Source organism: Camelus dromedarius, chromosome 21, assembly GCF_036321535.1.
Source record: "Camelus dromedarius isolate mCamDro1 chromosome 21, mCamDro1.pat, whole genome shotgun sequence".
Taxonomy (NCBI): Eukaryota; Metazoa; Chordata; class Mammalia; order Artiodactyla; family Camelidae; genus Camelus; species Camelus dromedarius.
In genome coordinates this window covers 3,820,767-3,838,997 of record NC_087456.1, presented here as the reverse complement: position 1 = coordinate 3,838,997, position 18,231 = coordinate 3,820,767, and the positions used below count along the sequence as shown (strand labels likewise).

The window sequence follows — 18,231 nt, the reverse complement described above, 5'->3', positions numbered from 1 at the left end:
AATAAGCTGAGAGTCTCCCCTGTTTTAGAAATGGGCATGCAGGAAAATGATGTGGATGGGTGGGCCGTTCTCAACCCAAGATCACGACTTAGTACTCACGGAAGTAACACCTCTTGTATGTTATTCCAGATTGACTGTCCTCCCATGATTATTGTCAGCTGTGTCTTCAGTTCAAGGAGACAGCCACCTTGGTCACACTGGAATATTAGAAAGAAAATCTCATTTAAATTTTAGGTAGCTCTAAAATGAAATAAAGTCATTATTATATGCCTAAAAAAGTCTAAAGAACAGAGAGTAAAGACACTCTTCATTGGGCAACTAAGAGAAAACATGAAACGGTTAGACTGTCAGAACACAAAGCTGTATTCACACGTCTTCATTTCTGTATTTTCACAGCCAATACACCAGATCTCCAGGATAAGTCACAAATCTGCCCTTAAAGAATGTGATGTAGAAACACGAGGAGTAGTAGTTGACAAACTGGAACAAGAACAACTTCATGGCTAGATTGTTCTCATAGTCAGTCTGGTCCTTGGGTGCTCTGCAGCTAGAATAAAGAAAAGTTAATTCTGTAAAACTGTGAACGGCTTTGAGACGCTCATCAAAGCCACGGACACATGAGTTAACACGGGAAATATGTATATATACACACAATTCACACTGTTTTCATTTAAGCTGTTTTGAATTCCTTAACATAGCTACTATGTTAATTCCAAGTGTACACACTGTTGTAAGAGTTTCTCCCACTATGAACGCAATATCCCACAAGGCAAAAAAAAAAAAAAAAAAAAAAAAAGAGTCAGCCGTTCCTTAAAATTTATAAGCACAACAGTATCCAATGGGCAAGAACTGTCCTCTGTCAGGTGTAAGTTGGCAGAAAGCTACTTTTAAACATCCTGCTAAATGATATTCTCTTGTCTCCCTGAACGGCAGTAAGGTAGGACAATTGAAGGAAACAAACAAAACACGGGGCAACTTGCTAGAAGCATTTGGGGAACATAAAACGGGTCATCCTCCTAGTTCAGAATTTGAATTGGTCTTAGTGTTTTCAGAAGATGACCACTGAGCAGACCACTGGGAGAACGACCCAGCCACATGCAGCGGGTCGGAAGCACTTAACTTGGGCCACTAAGCCGCTGGCTGGGATACAAGCCAGAGAGAAGAAACATTTATTATAGAAGCCACATCTGATGAGAATGGAGCTACACTAACAGGAACAGCATGGGGGGAAGACACATAAAACTGTGATTACCTCTCCTTTCTGTAACGCACAAGCAAATCTGCCACTGGAACCACGACCCTCTTCCACTTATTTGCAATACAGAGACTATTTACTTTCAACAATAAAATTCATGATCTAATGTAATTGAAATTATTATTAAGCACTGACCTGTTTACACAGAGCTTGGACATTCTAATGCTTCCTTTTTCCCTTTTAGTAATGCAAAGCTGGAGCTAATTCACTTCTCACATAGGCTAGAGAAAATACGTTTACACTTGAAGTTTTCTAAAGACTGTAATGTACTGGAATTGAAGTGCCTAAAAGATACAGTCTCTGTTTTGACCTCGTTCTAAAACTGGTGTAGAAATGACCTCAGCTGCAGGAGGAGCTTACCAGAGTCAGTCATCATGATTGCCACTTTCTCATATATGGCATTCAGGGTCACGATGATGATAACGCTGATGAGGGAAGCAGTGATGGGCGTGGCCCACCTGCACAGTCAGGTACTTCTGGATTGGGTCTCTTCCATTCAGGTTCTTGGAAAGTTTTGCAGAAAATACAATGAACACTGAAAGTCCGCAGACAATGATCCCAATAACTGAAGCAATGGTCAACGGGACCTGACAACCCAAAAACCCAGCAGCATGAGACTCACTAATGATCATATTTTTAAACAGAAAACTTGCCCCCAACCAACGCTTAAACAGACAACATGCATGGCCTGTAAACCTCACATAAACATGAGAAGTGATGTAAATCGCACATAAATGCCACAAGAGACGTGAATATCAGGCATGTTAAACTTTTGGGGAGGAGGAATGAAGGATGTCAAAAAGAATGAGTGCATCCACTAATGTAACATGCTGACAGCAGGAGCAGCTGTGTGCAGGGCATAGGGAATATATGGGAACTCCAATTTCTGTGAAGTTTTCTGTAAACCTAAAACTGAACTAAAGAAGGAAGCCTGCTAAGTATATCTTTAAATGGCTGAAAATGGAGTAACTGGTGGCATGTTCTTTTGGAGACAAGTCTGTGATAGCAGAACCAATGAAAATACCCCTTCTACATCTATAGAATTACTTAGGTTATGATCTAGTTGTAACCCATGAAAGGGATACGCTTCCTTTCAAGGGAGAACCTATCACTGATTCAGGGGTCAGCAGGTGCTAGCTGTCGTCTTCATTCTGAATAGGACCAGTGAAGCTGTGGACGTGCCATGAGGGAAATACTGGAAGTGACAGCAGGTCTCTGCTGATGGAAGCTTCACATGATTTTCGTACTCCTTGAGATCTTAAAATGGCAGGTATTCATACTCCCTGCATTTGCACAAGATTCATGTCCCTGATCCATTGTAGTCCTGACTGTGTGGACCCAAGGGCAACGGGAGTGTCTGAAGCATAATTTGCACGTGGCTGATAGGGTTTCAGCTCCTCACTAGGCAGGTATTTTTCTGCCCACTGAAGAATGCACATTAAAGGTCCCATTTTTAAACTGTTTTCCTTCCATCTACCTTCTTGGTCATCGTCCAGAAGCATGTACTCAGTGTCTCTGGCTGCTCCTGATGGCTGCCCCAGAGAGAAAGCTACAAGGAATGTGAATTTCAAGACTAAGTGGACCACATCATGTTATTTACAGTAACAGCGGGAGGCTGGCTTGCACCTGCAGGGTGTTTACAAGCCCTTCCTGGAGCCACACTCCTGCATCTGGATCCCAGCTCCGATGCTAGCTGTGGGGCCTTGTGTAAATTTCTTAACCTCTAGGGGCTTCAATCTCCTCACCCATATAATGGGGGGATAATAATAGCAATTTATACGACTATTGTGATGAGTCAATGATTTACTAATTGTGAAAACATTTGGGACATTAACCACAGGCATGTGAAAAACTCTACCTAAGTTTTAGCTATGAATATGGTGACCAAGTTCTTAAAAAGTTGTTTTTCTTAGTTTTTAAGCCATCAGTTTGTAGAGAAAGCATTTTATTTCCTCCTCTATTCTCTTTCATCATCCTTTTCTTCACAGTTAAGGCTTCATGCTTGTGAAAGGAATAACTTTTTGGTGTGTGTGTGATTAAATGTGAAAATTAGTTAAGGCTGAGAAAAATGTATTCTAGAAGGTATATTAAGCCTTCCTTTCTTATACAGCACATATAGGCCATTTAAATATTATGCATTTTAAATAAGTCTGCATAATAATTTTTTAATTATGTGTTAAGAAAACATAATAGTTAAGATTCTTTAAATGCTTACTATTGCTTCAGCACACATCTATTTTTCTAAATCCTCACAATAACCCTGTGGGGAAGGTAATATTATGTCTCTTTTACAGATTAGGAAGTAGAGCCACGTGGAGATGATGCAATTTGCCCCAAATGAAGCAACTATTAAGTGAAAGAACTGAAATACTCAAAGAGCCCAAAGACACACTAACTGTATAGCACTGTCTCCTTCATGGTCTGTGAAATCAATTCTAATTCATTTCAGAACTTTTACAAACTTGACACATTTCCGTTTTTCTTCCAAGCAATTAATGGGTTCAATATTTCTTAAGAAACAGGAAAGCTTTCCATTCTCCTTCCTCAAGTTTCTTCTTATTTATCATGTTTTCTGATCATAACTTTAATATTTGCTCATTAAAGAAAATTTGAAAGTAGTCAGTAGTGGACAGAACTGCTGTCCTGGATCTGTCACCAGTCTTAGAAGAGGACCCAGAATTTGCTTTAGGGTAAATAACCTCCCTTCTGTTTTTAGTCCTGTGATTTAAGCTCGATTGGCCCACTCTTTCTGAAGCACCAGAGGTAGATCTCAGTTGGTTTAAGACAAATAATACCCCTCATTCTATTGGCTTCGCACATGATTTGAGAATTGGCAAATAACCCAGTAAGAGCCACTATTATGTGAGAAGATACGTGCTGGTGCCCATGTGAATGATAAGCTTCCTCTATCAAGAGAGGAAGCTGCCAAAAGAGACCTCTCTTTGTTTGCATGGATGTGTGATCTGAGATGCTGAGTGCCTAGAAGCAGAATGCTGAGACATCCTTGGACACAGAATGAAGACAGGACAAAAGCAGCCCTTGACATCATCTGGGCTACAGTATCTCTCCTTGACTGAAGCCAGACCTCAGACCTGAGGATTTCATTTACAGGAACCAATAAATCCCATGAATCCCCATTTTTTGGTTGTTGTTTAAACACATTGGAGATTGATTTTGTCACCTACAATCAAAAGACTCCAACTCTGAGAATGAATAAAAAATAAAATAAGAAAAATGCTTCTACCTATAGACATAATTCCATCAGAACGGTGCATTGTTTGTATATTACAAATCATTTTATATACTAATTTTATTCTCAAGCCTATCATAAGCATAACACTTTGACATGTCATAAAATATTTTCATGGACACACTTTTTCATGGCTGCATAATATTCTACTATGGGAAGGTTTGGAAGAATATTTTGGCTGAGATTTTATATATATATACATACAAAAGTATGTCTGTGACTTGCATCCATACCGACTTTTCCCTGCCATTTTGAAATACTTCCTGATTAAAAGTTTTTCAAAACTGAATTATTGGATTAAAGCATATGAATATTTTTGACTCTTGATATGAACTGCCAGACTGCTTTCTAAGAAGGCTTGAGAAGTACACCAGGAATTAACACAGCATTGTAAATCAACCATACTTCACAAAAAATATCCAGTAACCTAGGCATGGGATTGGTGATCACAGGCACTTCATCCTCATAAACAGAGCTGTGTCACTTGAGAGGTGGAAAACTATTTCATTCTGATGTGCACTGAATGAATTACCACTGGAGTGTGACATCTATTTTTTCCTTTGTGAATGTGTGTTCATCTTCTCTGCCTCCTACGCTCCTGAGATTTTTTGATGTTACCTTGAAGTGATCTGAACTCTCTATGTATTGAAGGAATTAGCCCCTTGTCAGATTTGTAAACAAATAACATCCTCTGGTGTTTTGTTTAAACTTAGGATGCTTCTGATGCATGGAAATCTTTATATATTTTCCTCTGAAACTTACTGTTCATCTAGAGGTTGTATATTCATCCATATTTATTTGTAGTTTTTTTCTAATTGTGTTACTTTTTTAAATGTTTCTGGAATGTAACACAATATATGGTTCACTGTATGATTTCAATCTTTGTTTTCCCCCCAATTAGCTAACAAGTGTTCCATTTACTGAATATCCTTTATCTCCCTGATTTGTAATGTCTTCCATCTCTTATATTAAATTATTATTGATATCAGAGCCCATATATGGACTTCCTGTCCTATTTTCTAATCTGGTTATTCTTGAGCTAGTAAAACTCTCATTATCTTAATAATTATTATACTACTAATATGATTTTATTCACAATAAACCCCAAATCAATTTTATAACTTTTGATATTTTGGAGATATGATCTTTTAATCTAGAATCATGTGATTAAAGCATCTTTTATATCTTTCAGTAGTTTTTTTTTTTTTTTGATAGTTCCTACTATCCTTTTGTTAGGCTATTCTTAGACATTTTACCTTGGTTGTTATTCTTGGAAAATTTTAGAAATTTTAATGGCTCCATCTGGTCTCTTAATCAGACCCTGGAGAATCCTAAACCACGGATGTGACTTTAACAAGTGAGGTGAAAAGAATTGGGGGAAGCACTGTGAGCAGAAGAGACTGTGGAACGTCCAGAGTGGCCCCCTGAGTTGGCTCAGATGTTCTCTGGAAAAAGTTTTCTCTATGAGACTACATATTTCCCAGCTTGATTTTCAGTTTTCTCAGCATTTCACATTAGATTTTAAAAAGTCTGTGGCAGGTTCTTACCCAGAAAAAAGCAATTGCACAAAGAGTTATATGTATACACTTTCCCCAGGTGGTAAATGGAACACGCTCTTCTTCCTTATTAAAAAAACAAGTTTAGTCAATCAAGGGATTACACCAATGAAATGATTTTTCTCCTAACTGGTCACTAAATTGTAAACATAATTTAAAAAAAAATAATAATTTTCAGACATAGCCTCCTTATTTGTAACTGCTTGGGTTTTTTTTTTTTCCTTTTTTTTTTCTTTTCTGTTATCGATGTAAAACACACAACAAAATACGTACAGTGTTCATTTTAATACTATATTTTCAAAATGCACATGTGAACAGTAAACTGTTTCCCTGCCATGGTCTGAACTTAGGGGTCTGGGTACCTGATTAGGCCAAGCTTTAAAGCTCTATTCCTTAGCTTGCCTTTGATTTCAGAAGTGACGGTAGTGACAGCTTAGACTCCATGCAGGACAGGAAGTTTCACAGGTGTCTGCAGATAACTGGTCTCCACTGTGTGTTTCTTGGTTGAGCTTTATGTGTTAATTAGCTACAACTATGAAGTTTTAGAGTTCCCATTTTAGGGTTTATATTTAGATTTCTTTTTTAGAGATGAAATCAGTAAGACTCAAGATTTAAATGGATTATAAAAGCAGATATAGCATAATAATAGCTGTAACTAAGTACATGGCCCTTCCTCTGTGCCAGGAAGTCTTCCAAGTAGATTCTGTACATTAATTCGACCTGTGCTTACCGCAGTCATGAGGAAGCAACTCTCTTATTCTTATTTTATAGGAAACTATGGCACAGAGAAGTTAAGTTGTCCAAGATCACTCAGGAAGCAAGCTGTTGTGTTCAAATATGTATTTAGGCAACTTCATTCCCAAGGTCTCACTACCACAACGCTGGCCTCTCTAAACAATGGAGCATGCATTCGCAATTAAAGTAAACAATTCAAATAAATAACTAAAAGAAAAATTAAACAATTTTTTAAATAACGAAGAATGATAAACTGAAATGAGTCTTCATCTTCAATTTTTCAACAAGCATGTTCCAATGAAAATTTAAACTTATTAGTTGGCAATTTTAAATTTACAATTGGCAGTTTAAATGTCCAAAATCTTTTCTTCAGTATTTTTTGTATGCTGCCAATATGATACGATTTTATTTTTCAGGACTCAAAAACATTATGCACATCTAATTTTGTCTAAGTTTCAGCTTTCATCTCTGGATGTACGGTCTTTCACCAACATATTCTTTGACCCCCAACTTCAGTTGTAAACAATGGGAAATATTCATAATGGGGATTATTAGAAGCTTATTACATTGTAAAATACAAATGTCCCTTTCTATTGGTAGCTGAACTTCATTTTTTTCCATTTATAAAAAGAGGAATTTGACCTGCTCCCTCCAGACATTTTCAGTGCCAACATTCTGTAGATCTGTGATTCAATTTATTAAATCTATAGTTGGAGACATTTTCAGATGTTCTTAGTAAAAGCTTTTTCTTTCCAAGGGTTATTCATGCTCACAACCTACTGTCCTGCTGCTACTGACTGCAAGTACCATCAGCTCTAAATTATCTCAGATGATGGAAAGAAGCAATAATACAGATGTCTCAAAAAATCATCTTTACATAGCTCTGGAATGTTGATACAAAGATATATAGTTTTATTTTTTTAATTTTGCAGCATGAGTGTCAGCAATAAATTTTCATTTCCAATTATATACAATGCCTAGCTCAGACATTGCTCAAACAGTGATGGCACCTCAACAAAGGTTTCCCTGCTTCTTCTGCCCTTTCTCTGACTTTAGGGTGAGAGCCACGTTGCTTTGTGCACATCCCAAACGGAAGGGAGAGCAGTGACCTGGACTTAGTTCAAGACAAAGGGGCACCTAGTCTACGATGAAAAGGAGGCCGCAAGAATTAAGGCACATGTGAAAAAATGGGAGTCAACTATAAAAACCAATGTGTCTTTCCTTCTACATCTATGTCATTGCGGCTAATTTATATTTTGCATTTATTTATTGGCATTATGAAAGGATACAAATCAATGCCTCTTTTATTATACACATAGCAGTCTTTTTCTTTTCCCCCTTTTTACTGTTATTATGAAGGAAGGACCACACTTCTCTTCTGTGTCCACCATTCCGGGCAGTGCTCCTTCACCTTGGCTGCACATTAGAATAACCAGAGGAGCTTTAAAAACTTCCCCATGCCAGAATGCACCCCAGGCCACTAAGTACCATCAGAGCTTGCAGTGAAGGAATCCAGGCACCAACATTTTTTAAGGTCCCCTGGTGATTCCAACATGCAGCCAAGGCTGACAAGCCCAGAAGTAAACAGACTGAAGTGCATCTAAACAGCGCCCGCTTTTCCTGGGTAATCTCATCTGTCTCCACGTGGGGACACCGCGCCTCCTTTTCTGGCCGGACTTGTTCTTCCTGCTCAACCGTGTCCCATTTGTACTTAAGTTCTGCCTGGCGCCGCTTCCAGATCTCCAGAAGTAAGGTGACTAACAGAGAGAGAGAACAGCAGAATGTGGATCTTCAGTGATGACTGATGCTTCAGAAATCTGTACTTAATATTTATTACCCTTAACACTTTGGTAAATGGTTAATAAAATCACATTTTATTTATAGGCGATACTAATGAGAAACATGAGTTAATGCCTTTTTTTAAGAAAAAAGAAAATGTAGATAATTTATTGAACTTTTGAAAACAGACTAGCTCTCTAGCTCAGGGGAAAGGTATTAACGTGATGGTGAGACGCACGTGACTGTGTCTGATGCTAAAGTACCTGCTACCAGCACACTATGCCCACTAAAAACACAAATATCGGGGGGAAGGGTGGGTATAGCTCAGTGGTAGAGCACGTGCTTGGCATGTACAATGTCCTGGGTTCAAGCCCCAATACCTCCATTTAAAAGAAAGTTAAAAAAAAGCACAAGTAAGTGTCATAATTTAAAATCAGTGCACGGTCCACCCTCCAAGCCTTCTCCTCACATCCCTCTGTCTCTTCTGTCAGAAGGACCTGAGGGTGGGGAAGAGGATGAGAATGCTTTAGTAGCCCCTGCATTTCTATTTTCCACCACCCCAGTCACACAAAATTAAAATAATATTCTTAAATATGGAAAACTGCCATTTTCCTCAATCTTCGGTAAAGTACTTTTTAGAAATCGTCATTCTGTTTTAAGACTCGTAACTTCAAGTTGTAGACAAAAACAACATGAAATGTTAATTGAAAATGTGGCTTCAGGGTAAATCCCCTAAGCCCTTCTTCCAACCAGACTGTTACCCCAAGGCCCCAACTTTAGAGAAATTCCAGAATAACCACTGTTCCCTCCACCATTATACCTGAGACTCTACCATGCTCTGAGAATAAAGAGAAAAAAGACACAGTCCCTGCTTCCGGGAGCTCCTAGGTGCACAGGACTCATCATGAAATGATGGCTGAGGAGGCGTGTTAAGAGGGCCTGGATAACAGTCAGCAGATGGTGCTCGGGGCAGAGAGCCGGAACTGTAGCCAAGGCTCTCCCAGAGGAGGGAACCACTGTGGTGAGCTCTCAGATGCCCTAGAAGTGATCAGGTGAAGGTATAATGTTAAGGCCATTTCTCCCTGGGGAGCTACACGAGCAAAGGAGGGAGGCCAAAGAGAGCCAGGTCACTTCCAGGAACTGCAAATAGTCTAGGAGTGAGCACAGGGTGTGGGAGGCAGCTGAGGTAACCAGGTGGAGAGATCACATAGGACTCTGTGTGCCTCCAAGGTAGAGGAGACATGCAAAGTGATCTAGAAAGAGACAAGATAGAGGTAGGGAGACCTATTGGCAGTTTCATGTGAAGGCCTGCTGAGGCCCCACCAGGAGGAGAGAGAAGAAAACATTTCAGCCGGTGGAAGGATTGGCCACAGGTGTGATGGAAGGGCAGGAAGAGGTCAAAGATGCCTGTCAGCTTTCTGGCTTTGGCAGTGTCCTAAATTATAGTGCCATTCCCTGAAATAAGAAAGGCAGGAAGAGGGGCAATTCATGAGAAGAGACAACTGATTCAGTTCTTGCTGGGTGCTTGTGGGCTTCAGGAGAGATGTCCAGTAGGCAAATAAAAGTCTAGAAATCAGGAGAAAGTTCTTGGCTGAGCCAAGTAGTTTTCCTGTTTCAAGAGGCTAATGGGTGTGAGTGGACAAGATCACGAGAAGAATTGTATAGGGGTAGATCTCACCCTCCTGCACATGGGAAGCATCTGGGAGCCTTGAAAAAATAGTGTGCCCCAGCCTGGAGTGGGGACTTTTTACTCTTTATTGTTTTTTAATTACTTCTTCTGTTTTTTGGGGGGGGCGTTAGATTTATTTATTTTAATGGAGGTACTGGGAATTGAACCCAGGACCTCTTGCATGCTAAGCACGTGCTCTACCACTGAGCCGTACCTTCCCCACCTTTTTTTGTTTTTAGACATTAGCTCTACTGAGCAGTCAGTGTTGAGAATCAACCTGTAGAGAGCAGAGAGCCTTAGGGTAGAGATCAAGGAGAAACTGCCCAGAGCCCTGCAGACCCCACCTGGGGCAGCAGGATATGCAGGGAGCCTCGGATGGGCTGTGAGTAACATGAACACAACACTCCCTAATGGTGATGACGACAAACATATTTCAAGCACCCATTTCCCAGCAATGTTTGTTCTGAATTTACTATTTTTCCAGTAATACTGAGTGAGAATAGAAATAATCTGGACACAGGGATCAGATTCAAATGCTGGTTCTGACCATTCTTAGTTGCCTGATTACTGATTAAAAGGTTACCTGTCTGCCACGTGTAAAATGGGGGACCTAGAACCGTGTTCGTGGGCTGCTGTGAGAGTAATGAAATGACATCTATAAAGGCCCTCCTGACTCTCAGAGGTAATTGCTACTATTGTCCCCATTTGGGACACCAGGGAACAGAGGCACAGAAAGATTCAAACATTTGCCCAAGATGAGGGTTGGGGTCAGGAATCAAGCCAATGACTTCTTGGATCCAGAGCCCAGGATCTTCTTATGAACAACACAGCACTGCCCAGGCTCCCTGCTCCAAAACCCGCCTCCCTTTGGCTCAGTTCCATGGCGCCTGCGCTGCACAGATGTCGTCACTGCCTGCCTGCCCGCCCGGTGTCTGACCCCGGCACTCCTCCCTCCATCCCACACACCGCTTCCTTGGGCACACAAACCCTCACGAGGCCATTGCTGTGGCTACTCGGATGTTTACACGGAAACGCAGGTGGCAGCCCAGCTTTTTGCTATAGATGCTGCTGTCAGTGGAGGCAAAGAGCTCACAGTTGGTGGGGGAGGCCACTTCTGGTCTCCTCCTTGGCTGGAGAGCTGGATGGAATCCAGTTTCCCTCTGCAACTTAGACATCCAGCATGAGAGATATGTAAGGCCATCTGGACTCTCAACATAGAAATGATTCCCCCGCAGTTGTACTGAACATTGTAACCTCCTGGCTCCACCAGGGAGCAGAGGCCATGGCCTGTTGTCCACCAAGTTTTGTTTCCTTGCACAACAGCTACAATGGGGTGAGTTAACACCAGACCAGAAAATCTACAAAGCCCTTGTGTACTATTTCCTGACACTTGCAGGTCACCCAAATACCCCAGATCCTCCAAGTAAACAACTAGTAAGAGGAACTGAGCTGGCTTGTCTGTCAGACCCCTGATGGCAGTACTGACTTGGCCTCTCCTGCTCTCGGGATGACCCGTTCTCCTTCTGTGTGCCCTTCCCCGAGTGAAAGAGACAGTTATTTTTTAATTGGCTTGGGAGTATTTGTGGCTCTCTGACCAGAACCTTCAAAAGCAGAGCTCTTGGTGAGAATGGAAGCATGGAACCCACGTCTCATGAGCTCAGCTACCCAACAGCCTCATCTAGCCAAGACTGTGGCCAACACCAGTGGTTCATGCTGCTGAGTGTTGGGTCTGGAGAGCAATGCCTCCACCACTGAGAAGCTGTCCCGCCAATTGTGCCCTTGTCCCCATCCAGGGGGAGGTGACGCATCCATGGGATGAAAGCCTTGAGGGCACTAGGTGACTGTGGACCAAGCTGTGACTGGCCGGTACTGCTCCCCATGTGACCCACGTTAGCCTCACATGCAGAGAATTCCCAAAGAGACCCCTGCATGAGTGAATGGGTCACCTATAAGCCAACTGTCCTCAGGCCGCCTAAGAAGCAACACAGTATACACAGTGAGCCACCCACTCACTGATGTCCCCAAGGCTCACAGCTCCCTAATGTGACAACAGGTACCCCCAGCAAACAGAAGACCCTTACTTTATTATTGACTTGAGAATTCTACTGCTAACACTGCCTTCCACCTTCCACTTATGAAGTTCTTTCCACTCTGTCTCATGCTCTGCAATTGTGCAAACAGTCCAGAGCTCCTTCATGAGACAGGAGGGAAGGGGGCCGGGCACAGCCATTAAAAGAATGGCACAGCCATTAGCACCAAGACGGTGGAAAAGTCAACTCCCAGTAGACCTTGAGCTTCAATACACACTCACCAAAGTACGTCAGGATGCTAAATGGCTCTCCCACAGGTGCCAGGACAGGTTCAAGACTGACCATAAAAGGTCAAAGGGTGAGTGATGGCCCAACTTCTGGGAATCCCAACACCTTCCCCAAAGTGGTTGGAATATTCCTCCCACTTATGTTCATATGAAGATACTGAGTGCATAAAAACTAACAACCCCACACCTTGTGGCTACTCTCTCTGCTGAGGGAGACAGCCTACACTCTGTCTGTAGAGTGTGTATCTACTTTCACATTAAACTGGAGCCTCATGGCCTTTCTCTTGCCTTCTGCTACAGCCCACTCTGTCTATGGAGTATATATCTCTCTGAGGTAAATCTACCTTTACTGAAGTGTGGCTCTCTCTTGAATTTGTTCTTGTGTAAATCAAGGACCCACACTTGGCCAGGTGCATCCCAGGGACCCAAATAAGACCTGGGATATGGCCATCCTCTCCCCCACACTTTCCTGTATCATACATTCCTTCCCAAAGTATCTCACCTTGTGCACTCCAAAATAGACAGCACTCATGTGTCCTGACCTGGATCTGCTTCTGCGTGTATCATTTCTCATGTCCACTAGAACGTCACCTTCATGAGGACAGGAATTTGGTTCTGTTTGCAACAGAAGCACCACCACATCACAGGTGCTGGAGAAGTCTTAGATGAATGAATGAGCTGTGGGAAGTCCTGGGAATTCCACCTGAATCTCCTAACCACTTGGGTCCCAGCTGACTCCAGCTGCTCCCTGCTATTCAAGGCTGACCTCTTGCCACTATTCTCTGCTCTGCCATCACCTGAGCCGGGATGAGCTGAGATGAGCACACACCCCGGAGAGCATGGCGGCTGGCTCATGAGGTTGCAAAACACTCGCCCTCTGACTGCCAGGGGTTACTTAGGATGGACAAACTGAAGGCAGCCCCATGTGCACCGCCCTGCCCCACAACTCACTTGAAGCACCAGGACTGCACACAGGGGAAACGCTGGCCTTTTCCAAACTAAGGAGAGGGACTATGGGTGAGAAGAGGGTCTCTGTCAACTAACAGTCTCGTTACAAGCCCAGTCTTAGAAAAGCTCTTTGAAGACACTTTTGGTAACTTCCTTGTGTTTCTGTAATCCCTCTAGATTTTGTCATTTTCATCTATGCATCATAAATACAGATGGTCTTGAAATCTCTATTGATTTTCAATGAAGAAAATCCTCAATTTCCTTCTCTGCTAAGGAAATTGCTGCACTTTATATATAAAAAAAGCAGCTTCCTTTCATGCTTTTCTATCTTCAAACACCTAATTTCACAAGAATCAGTGAAGCAGGACATGAAAATCATGCTGTGCTTTATCGCCTAAAGGTGGGCAGGGATGAAATGAATGAGTACTGATCTCATGAGACGGGAAGGCTGGGGCTGTGTTATTCCTGCTACAGATGGAAGGGTACATATTTGTGAGGGGGAGGAAGGACCAAGGATGTGAAACCAACATTTTCTAACCCATTTCTCTTTTTCAGAGTCCCAGACAAAACAGTGTCATTGTATCAACAAAAACAAGAACATCTGCTCCCTTCTAAAAGCATGCTACAACTTTACTATTACACACGGCACTCTGTCACTGACCTAAAGGCTGATGACAGCCAAGAAATTTGCAGGGATCTTATTCTGTGCTCATCCCTTTTTGTCTTTGGGACCTCAGGAAATTTGCCTCCTCTCCATGAGTGTCATTTTCCTCATCCTTCAAATGGGAGTGTGACAGTCATTCATTTGCTCAGTGTCTATTCGACAACAGGAGACTGCTTATGAAAACAACAACAACAAAAAGCAAAACAGCAATTCTGATTTGTGGTGTCTTCCTACTCCTCCCTGAACATGAACTTACAGGGTAAAATGGCATCTTTCACTATTTCCGGAACTTAAGGAGCAGTTCTGATAAGGAAGTCACAGGACTGCCGTGTAACCGAGAAATGACCTGGTGAAAAAGAATGAATTACCATCAAATCCTCAAAACCCGTAAGGGTGCAAACCCTGGGAGCTACAGGCATGGGTGGGAGTTCCTTCTTCCCCATTTCACAAAACCGAGAACTTTGCAGGGTCCATGAAAGACACAGATAGCCCAGTACAACCACACCATGTTTTGGAGTACACCGGGGCCAAGTCGCTGCTGACCTGCACTGCTGTGTGTCCCAGAGCAAGAGCCCTGGGCGGGGGTGACTGTGTTTGAGGTTGGACAAGAACTTCCTGTTCTGTCTCTTTTGCTCTCTCTCTTCCTGCAATAAAACAACTGGTAGGACTCTGGTCGGGAGCACTGCACCCACTTTCTCTGGCAAACCACACACCAGGCAGCACTAGCTGATCTGAGAGAGGACCCTTCAATGAACATATATACACCAAAGTCAGGCAGAAGGCTGCCTGTGACCTTGGGAATCCAAACCAGCTTGTCCTGTTAATCAGGATATTAGACATCTAAAGAAAATGTGCACCAGATGAAGACGATGCCTTAGACAGTGTTGGTGGTTATGTCCAGCAGTGTCTAAGGACAAGTCATGCTCTGGTAGATGGGAGCATTTTGGTTGCCTTAAGAGTTTGCTACTGAAGGGCTGGGACATTTCATTGGGCCTTGAAACTCCAGACATCTTTACTCACAAAGGCAGACAAGTTAGGTGAGACAGCTCAGCCTTTATTCCAACTTCCTAACCAAAAGGCTATGAGGTTGAAAATATATTTCTCAGACTCTTCTGCAGCAAGCGTTCCAGATGTAGCTTTAAAAATGCCCATCAGAGATTGAGATTTGCAAATATTAACTACTATATATAAAAATAGCTAAAAAACTAAATTTCTTCTGTATAGCACAGGGAACTATATTTAATATCTTGTAATAACCTTTAATGAAAAAGAATATGAAAAGGAATTCATACATATATATGTGTATATGAATGACTGGCACATTGTGCTGTACATCAGAAATTGACACATTGTAACTGACTATACTTCAATTAATATATATATATATTATATATATATATTATATATATATATATATATAATGCCCATCAGCAGCATCTGAGTGTCACTGAAAGCAGAAACCCAATGAATGGAGGCAGAGGTGTTTGGAGGAGCTACGCTATTTTACTGAAGTGGATGCAGCCGGCATGGCAGAGATCTAGAAGGAATGCTCACAACAGCCACTCACTGATCTGCAAGTGAGTTAGGGTAACAGCTTCCTGAAATCCTCCCCGCCCTTCCTGATGAGCCAGGTGTCTGGCATTTCTCTGGAAATCACTAGGCACAGCCTGGAACACAAATGTAAAAATTAAAAACTCCAGTCAGGCAGCGAAGAGACTGGCAGGACGCGTTGGACAAAATTGGTCAGAAACAACAAGGAATGGGGAGGGGATAGAACGTGTGTTGAGGACCCTGACTTCAGGGGTGGATTGTCTGTGTTGAGGACTCTGAGTCAGCGTGAGTAGATGGATTGGTGTGGACTAAAATGGTGGCCATTTTTCAGATAAATGTGTGATTTGGGCTATATTAGAGGAGGGTTCTTTTTTTCCCCTTCAACATTGATCATTTCTAGGGAGCAGAAAAATACTCTGCCACACAACATCTAAGTGCAAAAGAATATGCTACGGGATGATGGTGGTATTAAATACTTCAGTTCTGCAATTCCAAGATTTCCTTAATGAGGTTCACAGCAGTAGGTACTTAAAATAAAATAAGGTACTTCAAATAAAGACATCATCATATGTACATATCCTTAAAGATACACATATGGTGCTATAAGTGGGCCTGAAATGTGTTCTGCATTCTAAAATCTGATGAAATAAAATCAGTAGCTCAATATTCCTGTTGGCTCTATAATCATGATGTAGCTAATGATCACAGAAAGCAAGATCAGCTAGGAAATTGGAGATTTGTCTTTTCCAGTGTCAAAGTTAATATTTTCTGGTTTACTTAAAAAGCATTTTTTTAATTAGGGCTGTCAGCATCCATTGGTATACGGGTTTCAGTAGATGTGTTCAGATGTTCTAGACAGTGAATCAGAGCAAAGACTGAGGTTTAGACAGTAGTTAAAAGTCTCACCTGTGTGATCAGCATCCACATATTGTTATACTGAAAATCCTTAAAAGTGAGAACTTCATTAAAGCAACGAAAAGTGAGGGAAAAATATAGCCACAGACTAGTGGAAGTTTTGTAACCTGTAAAAATGACAAAGGGCTATTCATGAACATATTTTTAAAAACTCCTACACTTTAATAAGAAAAACAACAAACTGACAAGTTGCACACTGCTCACTGTAGGAGAAGACAGGCAAATGGACTTTTATGTGAATGGTCCTGGAGCTGTAGAATTAGTTAGTCTTGCAAGTAACTCAGTTAAAAAAATGCAAATGGGATATACACTTCAAGAATATCTGAGTAAAAATCTTGGAAAACTTACTACTCTATGAAGCAATGACAATGGCAAAATTTGTCAAAATTAACCTCTGTAGAAATCTAGAAATTAAACAAGGCTTTCAGCAATCCAGGGAGGGTTTATTTGAGAAAAAAAAAAAAACAGCTAAATCTCCATAAAGATAGTGAGGTTTGTGGCATTGTAACTTGATCTACCCCAATCCCCATATCCTCACCTAAATTGTGGCCTTTAAAAGCAACAGTCTCACAATCAAAGTAGGGGCAGAATTGATTTGAAGTTACCCAAAAAATCCGTCCCCAGAGAGCTGTCACTATTTGACCTATCTCAAACCCATTCTGTGCAAACAGCCTGTCCCCAGAGTGTTTATGGAAAACAATCAGCAGTGAGTATTTAACATTACAACTGCCTGAGGCAGTGGTACCAGTAGAGGCTAACTAGATGCTGACTAGGAATCTTAGAAGACAAAATTGAGTAATGAGACATTCTGGGGGTGGAGGTAGGGTTAAAAAGTTCCCAAAAATTCTGAGAATTGTAGAAGGCCATACACGTGTGGCACATGGCAAGGAAAGATCTGAGAAAATCTTAAACCTTCAACTCTGGCTGAACTTGAGGTTCTGCATAAGCAAGAACTAAAGGCTACGGAAGAGCTGCAGACTGCTTGCCAGTGCTGAGGGCATCCCTCAGCACGCAGACACACAGCCACCTGGCAACAGCTCAAACGACTGGCTCCAGGCATTGAAAGAAATCACTGTCCAATCATTATTACAGTGATGACAACTAGGCTTTCTGCACACATACTGATCTCATGGCCATGCATGATAAAGAATACAGACTTTACAGAATTTGTTCAGGAAAGTAACTAAATAAATAGCTGCAGCAGCAATGACAATAGAAGCAATGATAAACCCTGGAGATGAGGAAAATCTGGCTTTCAGATCTGCCACATTGTAATATTTTAAATGTCCAGTTTTCAACAGAAAATTACAAGATGTACAAAGAAACAGAAAATTTTGGCCATAACAGAGGGGAAAAAGTAGTCAATAGAAACTCCCTGAGGAAGCCCAGACACTGGAGTTACTAGACAAAGACATAAATAAGCAATTACACATATGTTCAAAGAGCTAACAGAAACCATGCCTAAAGGATTAAATTATGTGAACATCTCATAGTACAGGGAATATCAATAGATAAAATTTATATTAAAAACCAACTAGAAATTCTAGAGATACAAATATAATAACTGAAATGAAAAATTCAGTAAGAGGTTT

At 41.4% G+C, this 18,231-nt stretch overlaps 1 protein-coding gene and 1 long non-coding RNA gene across 3 annotated transcripts in view; one reads left to right on the top strand and one right to left on the bottom strand.

Annotated features, from left to right (window-relative positions):
- Window positions 1-18,231, top strand: part of LOC116151557 (trafficking protein particle complex subunit 9) — a 373,012-nt gene that overhangs the window by 126,636 nt on the left and 228,145 nt on the right. The gene's annotated exons all lie outside the window — the stretch shown is intronic.
- Window positions 1-18,231, bottom strand: part of LOC116147424 (uncharacterized) — a 46,463-nt gene that overhangs the window by 13,351 nt on the left and 14,881 nt on the right. The window contains exons 2-3 of one of the 2 annotated variants that reach the window (XR_010377066.1): window positions 1,616-1,758; window positions 100-197 (exon numbers count right to left, since the gene is read on the bottom strand). This is a non-coding gene — a long non-coding RNA (uncharacterized LOC116147424). Of the gene's footprint in view, window positions 1-99; window positions 198-1,615; window positions 1,838-18,231 lie in introns of those variants that run through there. The other variant, XR_010377065.1, reaches the window with a different exon arrangement.